This window comes from Felis catus, chromosome A1 (genome assembly GCF_018350175.1).
Source record: "Felis catus isolate Fca126 chromosome A1, F.catus_Fca126_mat1.0, whole genome shotgun sequence".
In the NCBI taxonomy this organism is placed as follows: Eukaryota; Metazoa; Chordata; class Mammalia; order Carnivora; family Felidae; genus Felis; species Felis catus.
In genome coordinates this window covers 91,510,467-91,529,968 of record NC_058368.1, presented here as the reverse complement: position 1 = coordinate 91,529,968, position 19,502 = coordinate 91,510,467, and the positions used below count along the sequence as shown (strand labels likewise).

General features: G+C 38.9%; 1 long non-coding RNA gene across 1 annotated transcript in view; it reads left to right on the top strand.

Annotated features, from left to right (window-relative positions):
* LOC123385369 overlaps nt 1-19,502 on the top strand; it is a 46,986-nt gene that overhangs the window by 3,990 nt on the left and 23,494 nt on the right. The gene's annotated exons all lie outside the window — the stretch shown is intronic.

Sequence of the window (19,502 nt, the reverse complement as noted above, 5' to 3'; positions counted from 1 at the left end):
GTCGGTTAAGCATCTGACTGGCTCAGGACATGATCTCACAGTTTGATTGTTCAAGCCCCCTGTTGGGCTCTGTGCTGACAGCTCAGAGCCTGGAGCCTGCTTCAGATTGTGTCTCCCTCTCTCTGTGCCCTTCCCCCACTTGTGTTCTGTTCTCTCTCTCTCTCTCTCTCTCTCTCTCTCTCTCTCTCTCAAAAAATAAATAAAAACATTAAAAAAAGAATAAAAAAATAAATTTTAATGAAGTCCAGCTTATCATTTATTTTTTTCATCAATCATGCTTTTGATAATGTATCTAAAAAGTCATCACCATACCCAAGGTCATGTTACTTTTCCCCTATGTTATCTTTATTTTAATTAACTAATCAATTATATATTAAATATTTTATTTTTTTGAGTAATCTCTATGGTCAGTGTGAGCCCTGAACTCACAACCCTGAGATCAAGAGTCACACACTCCACTGACTGAGCCAGCCAGTCACCCCTCTCCTATGTTATCTTTTAATGTTTTATCATTTTGTGTTTTACATTTAGTTCTGTGAAATCCATTTTGAGTTGATATTTGTGGAGGGTGCAAGGTCTGTGCCTATACTCATCATTTTGCTTGTGGAGGTCCAGATGTTCTAGCACCATTTGTTGGAGGGGCTTTCATTTCTCCATTGTATTGTCCTTGCTCCATGTTAGTGATCAGTTGGCTATATTTATCTGTTTCTGGGATCTCTGTTATCTTCCATTGATCTGTTTGCTCTTTCACAACACTGTATTAATTTGATCACTGTAGCTTTATAGTAAGTCTTGAAGTTAGGAGCATGAGTCCTCCAACTTGGTTCTTCTTCATTATTGTGTTGGCTCTTCTGGCCCTTTTGCCTCTACGTAGAAACTTTAGAATCAGTTTGTCAATACCCACAAGATAATTTTCTGGGATTTTGGTTGGGATTTCATTGAATGTGTAGACTAATTTGGGAAGAACTGACATTTTGACAATAGAGTCTTCCTTTTCCACGAACATGGAATATTTCCCCATTTATTTGGTTCTCCCTTGGTTTTGTTCATTTTTTCAAAGTTTTATAGTTTTCTTCATATAGATATAGTACATATTTTAGCTAAGTATTTCATTTTGGGTGGTGTTAATGTAAATGATATTGTGTTTTTAATTTCAAATTCCACTTGTTGATTGCTGGTATAGAGGACATTGACTTTTGTATATGAGCCATGTATCCTTCAATCTTGCTATAATTTCTTATTAGTTTTAGGAGTTGCTTGGTCAGTTCTTTTGGGTTTTCTATATAGAGTATCATGTCATTGTTGGAGGTCATTGAGAGGACATGGCCACTGATTGATTCATGAGCTGGACCCAGGCAATCTGAGGCCTCTTACTCTTTCCCCTGTCTTTGGAATGTAAATTATGCCTACTATTCCCATGTGAGCAGCCATTTTAAGTATATAGCCTTAAGAGAGTAATGTGTTGTTGAGACCCTCTGGACTGGATATGTGACTGAACGCTGTTAAGGCCTGTAAGGCCTGTATGTAAACTTTTAAGTCTATGTACTTAAACTTTTAAGTTTAAGTATGTAAACTTTTAAGATACAGAGATCTACTAGTCTTGTGGCTGCCCAAGACAAGCCTTGTATGTAAGTTACCTTGCATATTAAAACTGTCACCTACCAATCTGGGGTGGGGGGTCTGCCTCTGTCTTCAGTCTCTTCTTGCCTTTTATGTAAGTGGGGCCAGTTTCAGAGTTCACCGGAATACCTCCTGAAGTTGTGAACCAACACTCATCTGTGAACAAAGACAGTTTTTTTTTTAAACTTTTTTTTTATTTTTGAGACAGAGACAGAGAATGAACAGGGGAGGGGCAGAGAGAGAGGGAGACACAGAATCTGAAACAGGCTCCAGGCTCTGAGCTGTCAGCACAGAGCCTGACGCGGGGCTCGAACTCACGGACCGCGAGATCACGACCTGAGCCGAAGTCGGACGCTTAACCGACCGAGCCACCCAGGCGCCCCTGAACAAAGACAGTTTTATTCCTTCCCAATCTGTATGCCTTTTGTTTCCTTTTCTTGTCCAATACAGTGTTGAAAAGCAGTAGTGAGAGGAGACCTCTTGGTCTTGAGCCTGGGAAAGCTGTGAGTTTCTCACCCTTAAGTGAATTGTCTGTAGGGGATTTATAGAGACTCTTTATTAAATGAGGAAGTATGTTACTAGTTTGATAGTAGTTTTTATCATGAATGAGTATTGGATTTTGTCAAATGAATTTTATGCATCTATTTATATACTTATATAATTTTTCTTTAGACTGTTGACATGATGGATTACATTAATTGCTTTTCAAATGTTGAACTAGACTTGCATATCTGGGATATCTTATCTTCATGAGAAATATTGGTGTGTAGTTTGTTTTCTTATGTTTCCTTTGTTGGGTTTTGGTATTGTAATGGTGTCTTCATAAAATGAATTTATAAGTATATCCTCTGCTTCTATATTAATTCTGGCAGAGATAGTAGAGAATTGGTATAATTTCTTCTTTCAATGTGTGGTAGAACCCATCTGAGCCTGGTGCTTTCTATTCTAGAAGCTTTTTAATTGTTGATTCTATTTCTTTAATAAATGCAGACCTATTCAGATTGCTTCTTCTTGCATGAGTTTTAGTTGATTGTGATTTTCAAGGAATTGACTTATTTCATCTAAGTTATCAAACTAGTTCTCCTAGAGTTGTTTATAGTATTCCTTTATTATAGTTAAGTATGTATTTATTTTTGAGATAGCACTAGTGGGGAAGGGACAGAGAGAGAGGGGGATAGAGGATCCGAAGCAAACTGTGAGCTGACAGCAGCATGCCAAGCCCGATGCAGGGCTCGAACCCATGATGCATGAGGTTATGACCTGAGTCTGAGTCAGTCACTCAACCCACTGAGCCACGCAGGTGCAACTCCTTTATTATACTTTTATTGTCCCTGGGTTCTGTGGTGATATCCTTTCTTTCATATCCCATATTAGTAATCCATGGGCTGTCTCTTTTTTTCTTAACCTGGCTCAAGGCTTTTTGATATTGTTGATCTTTTCAAAGAACCAGATATTGGGGGCGCCTGGGTGGTTCAGTTAGCTGAGTGTTCTACTTCGGTTCAGGTCATGATCTCCCGGTCTGTGGGTTCGAGCCCCACATCGGGCTCTGTGCTGACAGCTTGGAGCCTGGAGCCTGCTTTGAATTCTGTCTCCATCTCTTTCTGCCCCTCCCCCACTCATGTACTGTCTCTCTTTCTCTCTCAAATATAAATAAACATTAAAAAAGAAAAGAACCAGCTATTGGTTTTATTGATTTTTTGCTATTGATTTCCTGTTCTCAACTTCATTCTGCTCTGTTATTCTTTTCTTCTGTTTACTTTGCTTAATTTGCTCTTTTTTGCTAGTTTCCTAAGGTGGAAACTTGGATTATTAATATTAGATCTTCTTATGTATGTATTCAATGCTATAAATTTCCCTCCAAGTACTGCTTTCACTACACCTGACAAGTGATAAGTTGGTAAGTTGTGTTTTGATTTTCATTTAGTTCAAAATATTTTAAAATTTATCTTAAGATTTCTTTGATCCATGTGATATTTAGAAGTATATTGTTTAATCTCCAAGAATTTTGGGATTTCTCTAGCTATCTTTCTGTAATTGATTTCTAGTTTAATTCCATTGTGATCCAAGAGCAAATATTGTATGACTGGTATAACTTTAAATATGTTAAGATGTGTTTTATGGCCCAGAACGTGGTCTATCTTGGTGAATATTCCATATGAGTTTGAGAAGAATGTGTATTTGTTGTTGGATGGAGTATTCTATAAATGTCCATTATATCTACTTGATTGATGGTGTTATTGAGTTCAATTACATCCTTACTGGCTTTCTGTCTGCTCAATCTACTCATTTCTGATAGAGGGGTATTGAAGTTTCCAGTTCTGATAGTTGAGTCTTCTGTTTCTCCTTACAGTTCTGTCAGTTTGCCTCATGCAATTTGATGATCCATTGTTAGGCACATACACATTAAGGATTGTTATGTTTTCCTGGAGAATTGCCCCCTTTATCATTCTTTAATTCCCTTTTTTATCCCTGATAACTTTCCTTGCATTAACACTTGTTCTTTCTGAAGTTAATATAGTTAATTCCAACTTTCTTTGGTTAGTGTTAGCATAGTCTATTTTTCTCCATTTACTTTTAATCTATAGGTGTCTTTTTATTTAAAAGGGAATCATGGGGCGCCTGGGTGACTCAGTCAGGTAAGCATCCGACTTCAGCTCAGGTCATGATCTTCTGGTCCATGGGTGTGAGCCCCACACCAGGCTCTGTGCTGACAGCTTGGAGCCTGGAGCCTGCTCTGTGACTCCCTCTCTCTGTCCCTCCCTCGACCACACTCTCTTTGTTTCTCTCTCTCAAAAATAAACATCAACAAATTAAAAAATCTATAAAATGGGTATCTTGTAGACAACATATAGTTGAGTCATGTTTTTTGATACATCAGACAATTTGTCTTTCACTTGGTGTATTTAAAGCACTGATGTTCAAAGTGATTATTGATATAATTGAATTAATGTTACCATATTTTTTACTGTTTTCTATTTGTTGTCCTTGCTCTTTGTTCCTATATTTGTCTTCCATGTTCTTTTTACCTTTTATGTTTTAATTGAGCATCTTATATGATTCCTTTTACTCTGTAGCATATCCTTTTATTTGTAGCATATCAATTATACTTCTTTTTATTACTTTCTTTAGTGGTTGCCCTAAAGTTTGCAATAAATCTATAACTAATATAAGTTTACTTTTAAGTAACACTATACTACTTCATGGGTTTTGTGAGTACCTAATAAGAGCAATATAATCTCAATTCCTCCCTCTTTTGCCATGTATCATTGCTGTCATTCAGTTAGCTGCTATAAACATATCTATGATATATATTAGCATAGGTAGTCAAATACATTGTTGCTATTATTTTGAACAAACTGTTGTCTTTTAGATCAATTAAGAATAAGGAAGATAAAAGTTTTAATCCTCCTTTGGTGCCCTTCCTTTCTTTATGAAGATCTGAGTTTCTAACCTATATTATTTTCCTTCTCTCTAAAGAAGCTCTTTCAACATTTCTTGCAAAGCAGATATACTGGCAACAAATTCCCTTCATTTTCGTTTGTCTGATAAAGTCTTTATTTCTCCTTCACTTTTCAAGGATAATTTTGCAGGGTACAGAATTCTAGATTGGTAGTGTTTTTTTCCCCAACACTTTAAATACTTCACTCTCTTCTTGCTTGCATGGTTTCTGAAGAGATGTTAGACATATGGTGGCCTCATAAATTGTGGGTATAATAGTGGCATTCTTATCTTTGTTCCTCTATAGCTAAGGTGTTTTTTCCTCTGGTTTCTTTCACTATATTTTCATTATCTTTGCTTTTCTATAATTTAAAAATGGTATGCATAGGTGTAGTATTTTAGTGTTTTTAGAATTCATCCAAATTATTTAATGCTCTCTGAACTTCCTGGATCTGTGGTATGGTGTCTGATGTTAATTTGGGAAAATTCTCAGTTACTATTGTTTCAAATCTTCCATTCCTTTCTTCTCCTTCTGGTATTCCCATTACCTGAATATTACACCATTTGTAGTTGTCCTACAGTTACTGTTTGTTTTGTTTTGTTTTAGGCTTTTTTCTTTGGTTTTCAGTTTTGGAGGTTTCTACTGAGATATCCTCAAGTTCAGAGATTCTTTTCTCAGCCATGTTCAGTCTACTAGTAAGTCCATTAAGGGCAATCTTCATATCTGTTACAGTGTTTTTGATCTCTAGCAATTTTTTTTTGTTCCTTCTTAGGATTTCTGTCTCTTTCCTCACACTGCCCATCTGTTCTTGCATGCTGTCTACTTTATCCATTAGAGCCCTTAGCCTATTAATTATAGTTGTTTTAAATTCCCAGTCTTAAAATTCCAACTTCCCTGCCATGTCTAGTTCTGATGCTTGCTCTGTCTCTTCAGGTTGTATGTTCTGCCTTTTGGCATGTATTGTGTTTTTTCTTTGTAGGTGGAAATGATGAACAGGACAAAGGGAATTGCTATAAATGGGCCTTTAGTAATGCAGTGGTAAGTTGTGAGTGGCAGGAAAATTTTCTATAGTTCTGTGATTAGGTGTCAGTTTTTTAGTAAGCTTATGCTTCGTGACCGTGAACTTTACAAGTGTTTTAAAATCTTTTTTCTCCTAACTTTGTAAGTGAGACAGGATGGCTTGGATGTGCTAGAGTTGGCTACTTCTTCCCCCATATGGAAGGGTAGGGCTGAGTAGAGTTGGGCATTTCCCTTCCTCTGGGATAGTTAGGCTCTGATAATACTGTAGCAATTTAGGCACTGGTTAACTAGTTTCTTCTGAGGGCAGGCCTTGTTAAGAACAGAGTGCTGTGTTATATTTCAAGATTGTTCCTTCTTCTTTTTCCTTCCTGGAAACACAGGAGATTTTCCTCTAGTATTTACTGAGAAAATCTCATAGAGCTCCTGAAAATCTCACAAAATTTTGGCACCCCTCTTAGGATGAGGTCTCCTGGAACTTTTAACTCTCAGAATTGTTCCCACCCAGCCTCCAGTAACTGTCAATTACTGTTGAGTTTTTCTACCCTGCAATTGTTCCTGCAGCAGTTTCTGCTGCTGAGTCTCTGCTTCAATAAGTCATTTTCTGTAATCACCTCTTGGTTTCTCCAGTCTTGGGAGTAATGGTTTGTCCTGTGTTCTCACCTGTCTTGCAGATCCTAGAAGAATTGATGATTGTTCTGTCCAGTTTTTTACTTGTTGTTATATTGGAATGGCAACTTCCAGGCTCTATACATGCAGATCCAGAAACTGCATCTATGTGACTTTTTTCAAGTGCCCAGTTTTCTTTTTTTAAAAAAATTTTTTTTTCAACGTTTATTTATTTTTGCGACAGAGACAGAGCATGAATGGGGGAGGGGCAGAGAGAGAGGGAGACACAGAATCGGAAACAGGCTCCAGGCTCCGAGCCATCAGCCCAGAGCCCGACGCGGGGCTCGAACTCACGGACCGCGAGATCGTGACCTGGCTGAAGTCGGACGCTTAACCGACTGCGCCACCCAGGCGCCCCAAGTGCCCAGTTTTCAATAGCAACAACAAAATCACAAGACCTAAAGAAACAAGAAAACATGGCTCATTCAAGGGAAGGAAATAAATTGGTAGTGTTATGGGATTGAATCTGTTCCCTCCCTGCCCCCGCAATTCATATATGAATTCAAATCCCCAATATGAAGGTGTAGAGGTGAGGCCTTTGGGAAATAATTAAGTTTAGATGAGGCCATGGGAGTGGGACCTCCATGATGGGGTTAGTATCCTTATAAGAAGAGAATAATAAGCGCTTTCTCTCCACCATATGAGGATACAGCAAGAAGGTTGTATCTATAATTCACAAAGAGGGCCGCACCAGTAACTGAATCTGCTGGAACCTTGAACTTGGACTTCCCAGCCTCTACAACCTTGAGAAGTACAAGTTTGTTGCTTAAGTCATCCAGTCTATGGTATTTTCTTATAATAGTCTGACCAGACTAAGGCTGCAGAAACTGTTCTTGGAAAAATACAGACATCAGACAGGCAAAGACATTTTAGTTATTTATTTTTATTAAATTTTTTTTTAACATTTGAGACACAGACACAGAGTGTGAGAGGGGGTGGGACAGGGAGAGAGAGGGAGACACAGAATCCAAAGCAGGCCCCAGGCTGCAGCTGTCAGCACAGAGCCCGACGTGGGGCTCAAACTCACGAACCACAAGACAATGACCTGAGCTGAGGTTGGCTACCTAACTGACTGAGCCACCCAGGTGCCCCAGGCAAAGACATTTTTAAAAAATTGTCTTGAATATGTTCAAAGAGCTAAAGGAAAATATGGGCAAAGAACTAAAGGAAGTGGAAAAAATGGTATCAACAAAAAGATAGCAATTTATAAAAAGGAACCAAACAACTTCTGGAGCTTAAAAAGAAAGAAAATGAATTGGAAATTCTGTAGAGGGATTCAACTCCAGATTTCAGCAAGCAGAAGAAAGAATTAGCAAATGTGAAGATAGAACATTTGAAATTACTAGCAAATAGGTCAATATATCCATTATGAGAGTCTCAGAAGGAAATGAGAGAAAGAGGCAAATTATTTGGAAAAATAATGGCTTGGGGCACCTGGGTGGCTCAGTCAGTTGAGTGTCCAACTTCGGCTCAGGTCATGATCTCACAGCTTGTGAGTTCAAGCCCCATGTCGGGCTCTGTGCTGACATCTCGGAGCCTGGAGCCTGCTTTGGATTCTGTGTCTCCTCTCTCTGCCCCTAACCCACTCACATTCTGTCTCTGTCTCTCTCAAAACTAAATAAACATTAACAAAAAAAAAAAAAAGAAAAAAGAATGGCTTGAAAACTTCCCAAATTCAATTAAAGACACGAATTTACAAATCCGTGGAACTCTGCAAACTCCATGTAGGACAAACTCACAGAGATCCACATTGAGATACATTATAATTAAACTATTGAAAGCCAAGGATAAAAGGAGAATCGTGGAAGGCAGCAAGAAGAAATGGATGATTCATCAAATACAGTAGATTTTTGATAGGACTATTAACTGATTTCTCAGTAGAAATCTTGGAGGCCAGAAGGCAGGAATAAGATATTTAAAGTGCTGAAAACAAACAAACCTGTCAACCGAGATTTCTATATGCAGCAAAAACAGTCCTTCAAAAATGAGAGAGAAATTAAGACATTCCCAGATAAACAAAAGCTACATCTGCTCTATAGGAAATGCTGTGCTAACAGGGAAATTGATCACTGTAAAAACTTACATTAAAAAAAGAAAAAAAATGGAAGAAGAAAGATCTCAAATCAATAACTTTAAGGAAAGCAGGACAATTCAAACCCAAAACAAACAGAAGAAAAGAAATAATTAAGATGGGAGTTGGTGCCAAGGAAACAATCAGCAAAACTAAAAGGCAACCGACAGAATGGGAGAAGATATTTGCAAACGACATATCAGATAAAGGGTTAGTATCCAAAATCTATAAAGAACTTATCAAACTCAACACCCAAAAAACAAAGACTCCAGTGAAGAAATGGGCAAAAGATATGAATAGACACTTCTACAAGGAAGACATCCAGATGGCCAACTGACACATGAAAAAATGCTCAACACCACTCATCATCAGGTAAATACAAATCAAAACCATAATGAGATACCACCTCATACCTGTCAGAATGGCTAACATTAACAACTCAGGCAACAACAGATGTTGGCAAGGATGCGGAGAAAGAGGATCTCTCTTGCATTGTTGGTGGGAATGCAAGCTGGTGCAGCCATTCCGGAAAACAGTATGGAGGTTCCTCAAAAATTAAAAATAGAACTACCCTACGACCCAGCAATTTCACTACTAGGCATTTATCCATGGGATACAGGTGTGCTGTTTCGAAGGGACACATGCACCCCCATGTTTATAGCAGCACTATCCACAATAACCAAAGTATGGAAAGAGCCCAAATGTCCATCGATGGATGAATGGATGAAGAAGATGCAGTGTATATATATATATATATATATATATATATATATATATATATATATATATATACATACAATGGAGTATTACTCAGCAATCAAAAAGAATGAAAGCTTGCCATTTGCAACTACATGGATGGAACTGGAAGGTATTATGCTAAGTGAAATTAGTCAGAGAAAGACAAAAATCATAGGACTTCACTCATATGAGGACTTTAAGAGACAAAACAGATGAACATAAGGGAAGGGAAACAAAAATAACATAAAAACAGGGAGGGGGACAAAACAGAAGAGACTCATAAATATGGAGAACAAACTGAGGGTTGCTGGAGGGGTTGTAGGAGGGGGGATGGGCTAAATGGGTAAGGGGCATTAAGGAATCTACGCCTGAAATCATTGTTTCACTATATGCTACTAATTTGAATGTAAATTTTAAAAAATAAAAAATAAAATTAGAAAAGGGAGTTGGCATAAATAAAATAGAGAATGGAAAAACAGTAGAGAAAATCAATGTAGCCAAAAATAGGTTCTTTGAAAAGAGCAATAAAATTGACCGACCTTTAGTTATATTGACAAAGAAAGAAAGAAGACTTAAATACTAAAATCAGAAATGAAAATGGGGGCATTACTACAGATTTTACTCATAAGGATTATGATAGAATACTGTGAACAGTTATTCACCAATAGTATAACCTAATGAAATGGACCAATCCCTAGAAAGATAACATCTACCAAGACTGAATTATAAAGGAATAAATCTTAACAGACTTGGAACTAATAAGTAGATTGTATCAGTAACTGAAAATTCCCAACAAAGAAAAGCCCTGGACCAAATGGTTTCACCAGTGAATATCACCAACAGTTAAAAAGAATTAAAAAAAAATCCTTCTCAAAGTTTTTTTTTTTTTTTTAAATGAAAAGGAAGGAATACTTCCAAGTTCATTTTGTAAGGCTAGCATTGCCCTGACAGCAAAACCGAAAACAGTGTAAGAAAACTACAGACCAATGAATATTCCCTATGAGAGTAAATGCAAAACCCCAATAAAATAGTAGTCCAAATTCAGCAGCATATTAAAAGGATTAGACACCATAGCCAAGTGGCATTAATTCCAGGATGGTTTGCCATGTGAAAATTAACCAGTGTAATATACCACATTAATAGAACAAAGGAAAAAAAAACCCATGTGATTATCACAGTTGATAAAAAGCATTTGACAAAATTCTACACCTTTTCATGATTGAAAAAAATGAACAAACTATAAATAGAAAATAGAAATATAGAAAATAGAATATAGAAACATAGAAATAGAAAGTAGAAAATGTCATTAATGAAATGACTTATATGAAAAAAAACCATCATGCTCAATGTTGAAATACCTGCTCAATGGTGAAAAAATGGAAAGCTTTTCTCCTATGATCAGGAACAAGACAAAGAGACCTGTTTTTGCCACTTCTATTCATTTTGGTCCTGGAAGTCCTAACTAGAGCAATGAAGCAAGAAAAAGAAATAAACAACATCTATATTGGAAAGGAAGAAGTGAAATTTTCTTTGTTCACATATGAGATGATCTTATATGCAGAAAACCCTAAAGATTCCACCAAAACTATTAGAACTACTAAAAATACAGCAATGTTGCAGGATGGAAAATCAGCATGTAAAAATTGAGTTTCTATATGCTAACAATGAACAATCCAAAATTAAAAACTCAATTTACAGTATCATCAAAAAGAATAAAATACTTAGAAACAAATTTATCCAAAGAGGTGGAAGACTTGTATGTGGAAACTATAAAACATTGGTGAAGTTAACTAGACAAGATACACATAAATGCACCATCTTGTGTGTGGACAGAAGACTTATTATAGTTGTCAACACTACCCAAAGTGATCTATAGATTCGATGCAATTCAGTCAGCATCCAACAGATTTTTTTTTTTTTCAGAAATAGAAGAGTCCATTCTAAAATTCATATTAAGGGACCTCAGCCAGCCGAAAATACCTTCAAAAAGAACACAATTGGCAGCCTCACACTTTCCGATTTAAAAACTTACTGCAAACCTATAGTAATCAAGACAGTGTTTTAGTGGCATAAAGATAGTGATGTAGTTCAATGGAATGGAATAGAGCATCCAGACATAAGCCCTCACATACACAGTCAAATGATTTTCAACAACAGTGTTAAGGTCAGTGGAGAAAGGACAATCTTTTTATCAAATGGTGCTGAGATACTAGATAACCACACGCAAAAGAATGAAGTTGGATCCTTACCTTGCACCATATACAAAAATTAACTCAAAATGGATCAAAGACTTAAGAGCCAAAATTATAAAGCTATTAGAATAAAACATAGAAGGAAAGCTTCACAACATTGGATTTCACAGTGATTTCTTGGTTATGACACCAGAGCACAGGCAGTGAAGGGAAAAAAAATAAATTGGACTTGCTCAAAATTAAACTTTTGTGCTTCCAAGGACACTGTCAAGAGAGCAGAAAAGCAACCCACAGAATGGAAGAATATATTTGAAATGACGTATCTGATAAGGCATTAATATCCAGAATATATAAAAACTCTACAACCAAGGTGCCTGGGTGGCTCAGTTGGTTAAGTGACTTTTGATCTCAGCTCAGATGTTGTATTCAGGGTCATGAGTTCCAGCCCCACATTGGGTTCCGTGCTGGTATGAAGCTGACTTAAAAAACAAAAAACCCCACTGTATTACCTTACAACAACAAAAACAAACATCCCACTTCAAAAATTGCAGAGAACGTGGGTAGAGAAGAGAAGGTGTACAAATGACTAATGAGAACACGAAGTAATGAACAATATCACCAATCATTAGGGAAATTTTAATGAAAGACACATTGAGATTTGTATTTGCCTGATAAGGAGCGACGTTGAGCATCTTTTCATGTGCCTGTTGGCCATCCAGATGTCTTCTTTTTTTTTTTTTTTTTCAACGTTTATTTATTTTTGGGACAGAGAGAGACAGAGCATGAACGGGGGAGGGGCAGAGAGAGAGGGAGACACAGAATCGGAAACAGGCTCCAGGCTCGGAAACAGGCTCCAGGCTCTGAGCCATCAGCCCAGAGCCTGACGCGGGGCTCGAACTCACGGACCGCAAAATCATGACCTGGCTGAAGTCGGACACTTAACCACTGCGCCACCCAGGCGCCCCCGGATGTCTTCTTTAGAGAAATGTCTATTCATGTTTTCTTCCCATTTCTTCACTGGGTTATTTGTTTTTTGGGTGTGGAGTTTGGTGAGCTCTTTATAGATTTTGGATACTAGCCTTTTGTCCGATATGTCATTTGCAAATATCTTTTCCCATTCTGTTGGTTGCCTTTTAGTTTTGTTGGTTGTTTCCTTTGCTGTGCAGAAGCTTTTTATCTTCATAAGGTCCCAGTAATTCATTTTTGCTTTTAATTCCCTTGCCTTTGGGGATGTGTCAAGTAAGAGATTGCTATGGCTTAGGTCAGAGAGGTCTTTTCCTGCTTTCTCCTCTAGGGTTTTGATGGTTTCCTGTCTCACATTCAGGTCCTTTATCCATTTTGAGTTTATTTTTGTGAATGGTGTGAGAAAGTGGTCTAGTTTCAACCTTCTGCATGTTGCTGTCCAGTTCTCCCAGCACCATTTGTTAAAGAGACTGTCTTTTTTCCATTGGATGTTCTTTCCTGCTTTGTCAAAGATGAGTTGGCCATACTTTTGTGGGTCTAGTTCTGGGGTTTCTATTCTATTCCATTGGTCTATGTGTCTGTTTTTGTGCCAATATCATGCTGTCTTGATGATGACAGCTTTGTAGTAGAGGCTAAAGTCTGGGATGGTGATGCCTCCTGCTTTGGTCTTCTTCTTCAAAATTACTTTGGCTATTCAGGGCTTTTTGTGGTTCCATATGAATTTTAGTATTGCTTGTTCTAGTTTCGAGAAGAATGCTGGTGCAATTTTGATTGGAATTGCATTGAATGTGTAGATAGCTTTGGGTAGTATTGACATTTTGACATTCTTCCAATCCATGAGCAGGGAATGTCTTTCCATTTCTTTATATCTTTTTCAATTTCCTTCATAAGCTTTCTATAGTTTTCAGCATACAGATCTTTTACATCTTTGGTTAGATTTATTCCTAGGTATTTTATGCTTCTTGGTGCAGTTGTGAATGGGATCAGTTTATTTATTTGTCTTTCTGTTGCTTCATTGTTCGTGTATAAGAATGCAACTGATTTCTGTACATTGATTTTGTATCCTGCAACTGTGCTGAATTCATGTATCAGTTCTAGCAGACTTTTGGTAGAGTCTATCGGATTTTCCATGTATAGTATCATGTCATCTGCAAAAAGCGAAAGCTTGACTTCATCTTTGCCAATTTTGATGCCTTTGATTTCTTTTTGTTGTCTGATTGCTGATGCTAGAACTTCCAACACTATGTTAAACAACAGCGGTGAGAGTGGGCCTCCCTGTCGTGTTCCTGATCTTAGGGAAAAAGCTCTCAGTTTTTCCCCATTGAGGATGATGTTAGCTGTGGGCTTTTCATAAATGGCTTTTATGATCTTTAAGTATGTTCCTTCTATCCCGACTTTCTCAAGGGTTTTTATTAAGAAAGAGTGCTGAATTTTGTCAAAGGCCTTTTCTGCATCGATTGACAGGATCATATGGTTCTTGTCTTTTCTTTTATTAATGTGATGTATCACGTTGATTGATTTGCGAATGTTGAACCAGCCCTACATCCCAGGAATGAATCCCACTTGATCATGGTGAATAATTCTTTTTATATGCTGTTGAATTCGATTTGCTAGTATCTTATTGAGAACTTTTGCACCCATATTCATCAGGGATATTGGCCTGTAGTTCTCTTTTTTTACTGGGTCTCTGTCTGGTTTAGGAATCAAAGTAATACTGGCTTCATAGAATGAGTCTGGAAGTTTTCCTTCCCTTTCTATTTCTTGGAATAGCTTGAGAAGGATAGGTATTATCTCTGCTTTAAACATCTGGTAGAACTCCCCTGGGAAGCCATCTGGTCCTGGACTCTTCTTTGTTGGGAGATTTTTGATAACCGATTCAATTTCTTCACTGGTTATGGGTCTGTTCAAGCTTTCTATTTCCTCCTGATTGAGTTTTGGAAGAGTGTGGGTGTTTAGGAATTTGTCCATTTCTTCCAGGTTGTCCAGTTTGTTGGCATATAATTTTTCATAGTATTCCCTGATAATTGTTTGTATCTCTGAGGGATTGGTTGTAATAATTCCATTTTCATTCATGATTTTACCTATTTGGGTCATCTCCCTTTTCTTTTTGAGAAGCCTGGCTAGAGGTTTGTCAATTTTGTTTATTTTTTCAAAAAACCAACTCTTGGTTTCGTTGATCTGCTCTGCAGTTTTTTTAGATTCTATGTTGTTTATTTCTGCTCTGATCTTTATTATTTCTCTTCTTCTGCTGGGTTTAGGCTGCCTCTGCTGTTCTGCTTCTATTTCCTTTAGGTGTGCTGTTAGATTTTGTATTTGGGATTTTTCTTGTTTCTTGAGATAGGCCTGGATTGCAGTGTATTTTCCTCTCAGGACTGCCTTTGCTGCATCCCAAAGCGTTTGGATTCTTGTATTTTCATTTTCGTTTGTTTCCATATATTTTTTAATTTCTTCTCTAATTGCCTGGTTGACCCACTCATTCTTTAGTAGAGTGTTCTTTAACCTCCATGCTTTTGGAGGTTTTCCAGACTTTTTCCTGTGGTTGATTTCAAGCTTCATAGCATTGTGGTCTGAAAGTATGCATGGTATAATTTCAATTCTTGTATACTTATGAAGGGCTGTTTTGTGACTCAGTATATGATCTATCTTGGAGAATGTTCCATGTGCACTTGAGAAGAAAGTATATTCTGTTGCTTTGGGATGCAGAGTTCTAAATATATCTGTCAGGTCCATCTGATCCAATGTCTCATTCAGGGCCCTTGTTTCTTTATTGACCATGTGTCTAGATGATCTATCCATTTCTGTAAGTGGAGTGTTAAAGTCCCCTGCAATTACCACATTCTTATCAATAAGGTTGCTTATGTTTATGAGTAATTGTTTTATATATTTGGGGGCTCCGGTATTCGGCACATAGACATTTATAATTGTTAGCTCTTCCTGATGGATAGACCCTGTAACTATTATATAATGTCCTTCTTCATCTCTTGTTACAGTCTTTAATTTAGAGTCTAGTTTGTCTGATATAAGTATGGCTACTCCAGCTTTCTTTTGGCTTCCAGTAGCATGATAAATAGTTCTCCATCCCCTCACTTTCAGTCTGAAGGTGTCCTCAGGTCTAAAATGAGTCTCTTGTAGACAGCAAATAGATGGGTCTTGTTTTTTTATCCATTCTGATACCCTATGTCTTTTGGTTGGCGCATTTAATCCATTTACATTCAGTGTTATTATAGAAAGATACAGGTTTAGAGTCATTGTGATGTCTGTATGTTTTATGCTTGTATCAATGTCTCTGGTAATTTGTCTCACAGGATCCCCCTTAGGATCTCTTGTAGGGCTGGTTTAGTGGTGACGAATTCCTTCAGTTTTTGTTTGTTTGGAAAGACCGTTATCTCTCCTTCTATTCTAAACGACAGACTTGCTGGATAAAGGATTCTTGGCTGCATATTTTTTCTGTTCAACACATTGAAGATCTCCTGCCAATCCTTTCTGGCCTGCCAAGTTTCAAAAGAGAGATCAGTCACGAGTCTTATAGGTCTCCCTTTATATGTGAGGGCACGTTTACCCCTTGCTGCTTTCAGAATTTTCTCTTTATCCTTGTATTTTGCCAGTTTCACTATGATATGTCATGCAGAAGATCGATTCAAGTTACGTCTGAAGGGAGTTCTCTGTGCCTCTTGGATTTCAATGCCTTTTTCCTTCCCCACATCCGGGAAGTTTTCAGCTATTATTTCTCCAAGTACACCTTCAGCACCTTTCCCTCTCTCTTCCTCCTCTGGGATACCAATTATGCGTATATTATTTCTTTTTAGTGTATCACTTAGTTCTCTAATTTTCCCCTCATACTCCTGGATTTTTTTATCTCTCCTTTTCTCAGCTTCCTCTTTTTCCATAATTTTATTTTCTAGTTCACCTATTCTCTCCTCTGCCTCTTCAATTCGAGCCATGGTCGTTTCCATTTTATTTTGCATCTCGTTTAAAGCGTTTTTCAGCTCCTCCTGACTATTCCTTAGTCCCTTGATCTCTGTAGCAATAGATTCTCTGCTGTCCTCTATACTGTTTTCAAGCCCAGCGATTAATTTTATGACTATTATTCTAAATTCACTTTCTGTTATATTATTTAAATCCTTTTTGATCAGTTCATTAGCTGTTGTTATTTTCTGGAGATTCTTTTGAGGGGAATTCTTCCGTTTGGTCATTTTGGATAGTCCCTGGAGTGGTGCAGACCTGCAGGGCACTTCCCCTGTGCTGTGGTGTATAACTGGAGTTGGTGGGCGGAGCCGCAGTCAGACCTGATGTCTGCCTCCAGCCCACCGCTGGGGCCACAGTCAGACTGGTGTGTGCCTTCTCTTCCCCTCTCCTAGGGGCGGGATTCACTGTGGGGTGGTGTGGCCTGTCTGGGCTGCTTGCACACTGCCAGGCTTGTGGTGCTGGGGATCTGGCGTATTAGCTGGGGCAGATCGGCAAGGTGCACAGGGGCAGGAGGGGCAGGCTTAGCTCGCTTCTCCTTCGGAGATCCACTTCAGGAGGGGCCCTGTGGCAGCGGGAGGGAGTCAGACCCGCTGCCGGAGAGGTGGCTCCGCAGAAGCACTGCGTTGGGTGTTTGCCCGGTGCAAGCAAGTTCCCTGGCAGGAACTGGTTCCCTTTGGGATTTTGGCTGGGGGATGGGTGAGGGAGAAGGCGCTGGCAGCGCCTTTGTTCCCCGCCAAACTGAGCTCTGTTGTCCCTGGGCTCAGAAATTGTCCCTTCCGTTGTCCTCCAGCCTTCCCGCTTTCCGAGCAGAGCTGTTAACTTATGACCTCCCAGATGCTAAGTCCCGCTTGCTGTCAGAACACACTCTGTCAGGCCCCTCCGCTTTTGCAAGCCAGACTCCGTGGCTCTGCTTGGCTGGCAGGCCGCCCCTCCGCCCCGGCTCCCTCCCGCCAGTCCGTGGAACGTGCACCGCCTCTCCGCCCTTCCTACCCTCTTCCATGGGCCTCTCATCTGCGCTTGGCTCCGGAGACTCCGTTCTGCTAGTCCTCTGGTGGTTTTCTGGGTTATTTAGGCAGGTGTAGGTGGAATCTAAGTGATCAGCAGGACGCGCGGTGAGCCCAGCGTCCTCCTACGCTGCCATCTTCTCTGCATATATCTACATCTTCTTTATACATTCATCCATTGATGGAAATTTGGGCTCTTTCCATACTTTGACTATTGCTGATAGTGCTGCTGTAAACATTGGGGTGCATGTGCCCCTTTGAAACAGCACACTTGTATCCCTTGGATAAATACCTAGTAGTTGCATATTCTCTTTTTAAAAATCATCACATCAGGGGGCACCTGGGTGGCTCAGTCGGTTAAGTGACTGACTTCAGCTCCGGTCATGATCTCGCCGTTCATGAGTTTGAGCCCCACTTCGGGCTCTGCACTAACAGTGCAGAACCTGGAGCCTGTTTTGGATTCTGTGTCTCCCTCTCTGCCCCTCCCCTGTTCACACTCTGTCTCTCTTTCCTTCAAAAATAAATATTTAAAAAATTTTTTAAATCGTTACGTCAGAAAAAATGGGCACATTGGGGTTATTTTATTTTTCCATTTATTTGAGTTTTCAGTGATGATGACCATGTTTGCATATTACTGTTCCTACCCTCTGTCATTTTGTGTGTGTGTGTGTGTGTGTGTGTGTGTGTGTGTGTGTTGCATAGGTGTAGAATAACCTTCTGTCCTGTGACTTGAACGTGTTCTTGTCATTCATCTTTTCGTTTCTGTGGTAGGTGTTTATTAATTTTTCTCTAAAGAAGTCTCATGCAGTCAAATCACTTAATAAATTGTATGTTGAGGCTAGAAACATGTTCTCTACCAAGGCCTTTTAAAACCCATCAGCTGATATTGGACTCTAATGCCTTATTGTTTTATTATTTTTAAAATACTTTGTGCTTTAACACACACATACATATATCAATATAATATTTTGCACGGCTTGAACAATATGAACTTTCTTCTGTTAACTTTCAAAATAAAACTGCCAGTTATTTTGCCAGCAAAAAATGGGTTTAATTGGGAGTAGAGACTTGCAACTGGGAGGAGCAAGCTATGGCAAAACCATAGGACAGTTGAAGAACAAAGGTGAGGACCTCCCTTTTATAGAGGAAAGGTGGAGTTGGGAGGGGCTGTTGTAAACAAAAAGTCCATTGGGACTTCCAACTGGGAGTTCGAGGTATGGTAGCTTCTCATTCGCTGAGCTGTGACAGTCTCTCATTGGCTGGGCTGTTGCGGGGTGGGGGTGGGGGGTGTTGTGGAGAGGTGGACAACCTTTCTTGCTCCCACTGGGGTAGTAAAGCAATAGCCAAACTAGTAGGGGCTGCAATTGACCAGCAGTAGTAGGGTGTGAGAGCTCCCCCTGCTGGGAGTTCCCCAACTCCATTGTAAGTAGGGTGGGGGTGTTGTGGGAGGGGGTGGTGGTGTTCCTTTTGTTAACTTTCCACACTTCCAATATTAATTTTCCACACACACTCAGAAAAAAACCATTCAAGATGAAATCTAACCCATCCCTTGGGAACAATTAAAGTCACAAAAACTGAATGTCATGAACTCTCCTTTCACTTTTGCTTTTACTGCTGTGCTCCCTGCAAGAGGGACATCACTCTGATGTGTAGAATTGTGTGGTCTTTCTACTAATGTCACACCTTTAGCAGTGTGGGAGCATATGAGGTTTTTTTTCCTGACACAGTCTCCCTCCAGAGGGGATCAATAATATAAAACCTATATTTTAGGTTTATTTTTCTAAAGTCACTAAGTGACTTCACATCTATAAAATGTAGCAAAG